Genomic DNA, 5204 nt, shown 5'->3' with positions numbered 1-5204 from the left:
TCCATGCGAGGACATGAGAGAAGCCTCCCACAGGGATGGTAAAAACATCAAAAACATCCTGGCGTCCCCTGGGCAACGTCCTTGCAGACGGCCAATTCTCTCACTCCAGAAGCAACTCCGAAAAAAACACACCAAAAAAAACCCTCCAAGGTCATGTGGCCGGCATGACTGCATGGAACGCTGTTACCTTTCCGCCAGAGTGGTACCTATTAATCTACTCACATTTGCATGTTTTTGAACTGCTAGGTTGGCAAAAGCTGGAGCTAACAGCGGGCGCTTACTCCGCTCCCCGGATTTGAACCTGGGACCTTTGCAAGTTCAGCAACTCAGCACTTTAACACACTGAGCCACTGAAGGATAAAATACAAAATTTAAACACAAAAGTGAGAATCATAAAAACGAGCTGGGCAAAGTGCGCCAAGTGAACTTTGTAAACATGAGGTAGTTGATTTGAAGGACTGTATTTCCCATTATGAGCCCATTAGAGCTCTGAGAGCATCTAAAGAAACCCTTCTCAGCCTTGTTTAGTAGGGGGACAAGGGAGAGGGTCTTTTTAATGGTTGGTTCCAGATTTTGGAAGTCTCCCCCTAGAGAGACCAGGATGGCAACATTCTTGCTTTTCTTCTGTTGGCAGGTCAAAACATTATGGTGCCATCAAGCTTTTACAAACTGACTAGGATTGGGCTTTTAATTGTGTAAAATTCTGTTCATAGAAGGTTAGTTCATAACTTTGCAATATTTTTAATTTGTTTGTCTTTTAAATAACTTGTATATCTGGACTTAACGTCAGGGGAAACCTTTACCTATTACCTATATCTATGCTTTTATTGAAGGTTTTTTGTATTCTTTGTAATTTGTTTTCTTTTAAAATACACTAGGTTGTTAGACACCTTGAATCTCCTCATTGAGACAAAGTAAAAGGTAAAGGTGTTCCCCTGACATTAAGTCTAGTCATGTCCAACTCTGGGGGTTGGTACTCATCTCCATTTCTAAGCTGAAGAGCTGGTGTTGTCCGTAGACACCTCCAAGCTCATGTGGCCGGCATGACTGCATGGAGCGCTGTTACCGTCCCGCTGGAGTGCTACCTATTGACATATTCACATTTCATATTTTGGAGGTGGGACCAAAACCTAAACAGAAAATACATTTATATTTCATTTATACCATATACATATAGCATCTATTTCATTTTATAAGCGATCTTCTTAATAATTTTGGGCATGAAACAAAGGTTGTGCACAGTAAGTTATCACAAAGTAAAGGGGTCGCCTACTGTCTCAGCCACCCATATCGACTATTTTGGATTTTGGAGGCATTCAGAATACTAGATTCTGCCTAAGGCTAAGCTTGCAGCCACAAACAGTATGTAGAAGAGAAGAGTGCTTAGAAATATTCAGTCCATTGCTGTGTCACTGGAGGCAGTTTATGCAGTTCTAGAGATGTTAGAGAACTAAAGGAAGAAATGAAACTCTGCTTCACAGTATTATGGACTTGCAGCTCCGCCAGCTCCAGAGGATATATCGTCTCCAGACCGTCTTTATGTCCTTTTGCTCTTATACTTGTTTCATTGTAGCCTTCATTGTCTCCACTTTTCCTTCAATTTTACTTTCACAGTCTGCCCCGGTTACCGTGTGGCTCCTCAGTCCCAAGCAGGGCTTCTCTCTCCTTTCTTTTCCCCATTTCCACTGCTCCTTTACATGCCCCAACCCTGGGTCAACTTCCATACCCTAAATATCCAAGACCAGATGTGCCCAGTATCTGCTCATCAGGCGATGCCGGATCCCTTATGTGTGTGTGTTGTAATATTTTATATTTCATAATTTTCTAAGATATCTTTGGAGCCACGGAGCCACCACTACCACCTTGGTGACCTTTCATGGGCACTTCTTGACCTGGAATTCCTCTTCTGTGTCCCTGGTCTTCACCTCACCAAAAAACTCAAGCACCCATCATCTTTGGAATCAATCAATCTCTATTGATTCCAGGTTGGACTGACTGCACAAAGGATGACCAGACACTGAATTGGGCTAACCTTTTTGTGGCATATGGACATAAAGGACTCATAATCACGTGGCACCTTTCCTGGAGCTTGGAAGGTCCAGCCACTGTTTTTCCTGAGTGTCATTGTGTTTTTCCTGAGGCTGGTCATTGGATGACCAGCCTCATTATAATTCTATCCTGAATGTTATTAGGCTCCTTTCATCAGGGTATTTTAATCTAATGATTTTATCTTATATTGCTGCTATAGTCTCTCCCCCCCCCCACCTTTGAAGTGGACGGATTTGCATTGGTGGTTGTTTGATATTATTACTGTTATATAAACCTTTGTTTTAACTTCTGTTTTATCATCTTCTTGTGTTTTAAACTGTGTATATTGTTTAATGTATTTGTGCTGTTACTTGGGAGAGAAAGTGAAAATATTACTCCCATGGCTGAACCAGATGTTCTTAGTTCCCCAGAGCATGTGTCCTTCAACAGAAGGGAGTTTTTGCATCACCAGAGATCTGAAAAACAAGGACTCCGCAGGAGTAACCACTTGGCACCTCGAGGGGATAATGGATAGAAGGTTTTCCCTTGAGAACCTTTAGGGAGTTTGGCTTCCCTTGTTTGTGATCAATTTGGGTTCCATAAAAGTGTTTTACACCGTGGACACTTTGCGGTGTCAACGTTGCTATTTCCTGAAAAAGGTTCACCGACTCTAGCTCCTGCTTCTTCCAAGCCAAATTTCCAGATCTTGGCAGCCAAGGCAAGTAGACCCGGAGTAAGTCTACTTCCTTGCCTTGTTCCTAAACCAAGTTTTGCCTCAGCTTCATCATGTTCCTGCTTCGATATCAAGAACTTTCTAGTGACTTTGGACTTTGTTATTCAGTCTTGCTTCCTTGTTGTTCCCCGCTCAATAACTTTCCAACAGTTTTGAGCATGTTTCGGTTTCTGGACTTTGGACAATAATATTGGACATTTCCCTTCAATTCTTTGGACTAATTCATACCTTTTCATAAAGGAATATTATATTCTCAACCTTTCCACCTATTCATTCCTGAATTTATAATTGTTTTAATAAAGATATTATATGATTATTGGTCTCTGTCTGGTTTCCAGTGCTCACGCTGCCTTGGGGTGCAACAGTCATTTTCCCTTTCCCAGGGATGGATTCCTTAATCCCATCATTCTGGACAACATGTTTGTAAAATCAACAATGGACACAGGTGCCATCAGTGCCACCTAATGGGTCATTAATTGGACAATCACCAAAACAATAATCTTCAGGGGCCTGATGGCCCTGCTTTGTTAGCCTAGAGCAGTGGTTCCCAAACTTATTTGGCCTACCGCCCCCTTTCCAGAAAAAATATTACTCAGTGCCCCCCGGGAATTAATTTTTTTAAACATTTTAATAGCAATTAAACAGAAATATATATGTATTAATGTTTCTACCTTTTTCGTAAAATATAGTAAAGAAAGATGTAAATTAGAAACATTAAAGTTTGAAATTATGGAACTATTTTTTGAACTCAGAATAAAAAGGTAATACAGTTATTCATCGCCCCCAAATGCACCTGTGGCCATCACCGCCCCCTCGGATCACTGTAGCGCCCACCAGGGGGCGGTAGCATCCACTTTGGGAATCACTGGCCTAGAGGTTAAGACACTGTAACCCATTCATAAAACTCTATTCTCCTTTGTTTCTCTTGACCATCCCACCCTCTGGTTGACATTGGAGAGCTGAAATCTGCATTGGAAGCAGAGAAAGCTCTCTGATTGGCTGCCAGGTGCCGCAGCCCCTCCACATGGAGGAAATCCTCCCTCAAGTAATGTCAGAGCCGATTCCGCGAATCAGCACGAAGCCAGCCCCAGTGCAAAAAACAAAATACTGAACTGTATGTCAGGTCTCATCCACATATTGGATTTCACTATCCATGGTCCGGATCTCACTATCAGCAAACTGCTCTAAATTGCTCAATTCCAAAACTAGACCTATCTCTGAAATATTTATGCTCAGAGCAAATTATACAGCATGAGGAGGTCATGAATGCTTTCTCCCTGTGATGTCCAAGTCGAAGATTGCTTGTTGTTGTTCTTACTATTTTGAAGGGGGAAACAACACACAAACACACACCAATGCCTTTTTGAACTTACAGGGTATATTTTAACTGGGAATATATTTTTTTAAAAAAAACTTTGGATGAATCTGGGAAACCATTTCCCACAGAAGGACAGCTGCAAGTTTTAAGTTTTTGTCAAATATGTTGTGTTGTTGTTTCGGGCTTGTCCCTGTTGTGAGCTGCCCCGAGTCCCTTCGGGGAGATGGGGCGGGATATAAAAAATAAAGTTTATTATTATTATTACGAGGGCTATCCAGAAAGTAGGTTACGTTTTGGATTTTAAAAAGGACAAAGTATAGGATAAATAATTTACCATATGCAGCTGAAAGACACATCCCAAAACTACAATCTCATGTAATCCCCATTTAAATTTAGCCACGTTTCTTATAAATGAGTTTGAAAAGTACCAGTAAGTACCAGTAAATTCCCCGCTTGTGTCCTCAGCTCTTGCCCCTTCTCCCTTCCTGCAGCGTAGCCAAAACGCTGCGCTGCCTGCCAGCCACGCCCCCATTGTTGGAAACGGAGGAGAGAGGCGGCAAATTTACTGGTGCAGTACTTTTCAAACTCATTTATCTATAAGAAACGTGGCTAAATTTAAATGGGGATTACATGAGATTGTAGTTTTGGGATGTGTCTTTCAGCTGCATATAGTAAATGATTTATCCTATACTTTGTCCTTTTTAAAATCCAAAACGTAACCTACTTTCTGGATAGCCCTCGTATTATTAAGTGTAGGACCTCTGTAGCCCTAAAGAATACCTAGTTGCCTTTCTCCATTCCTTTCAGTTCCGCCACATGAATTCCCCAAGATTGTCCCACATATCCCATATCTGCCCCATTTCAAATGTGCAAATCATAGTACAGCAGGCATTCGAAAGGTTAGAGGTGTAGGACCCATATGAAAGTGGGAAGCTGCAAATAAAAAACATGCTTGATTTAACCCGATAGAGCGCCTCCCTTTGACTCTTTAGGTGCCATAGCATATACAGTCAACACCTAGCAGAAGTTGCACTGGAGGAGCTGGAGATTCCTAGAGAGAGCATATTAATAAAATGTACACACGTTAAATCTGCGTATGTGGACGGCCCACTGTATAACACTGAA

This window comes from Anolis carolinensis, chromosome 2 (genome assembly GCF_035594765.1).
Source record: "Anolis carolinensis isolate JA03-04 chromosome 2, rAnoCar3.1.pri, whole genome shotgun sequence".
In the NCBI taxonomy this organism is placed as follows: Eukaryota; Metazoa; Chordata; class Lepidosauria; order Squamata; family Dactyloidae; genus Anolis; species Anolis carolinensis.
The sequence above is the reverse complement of the archived record's forward strand: the minus strand, read 5'-3'. Positions refer to the sequence as shown.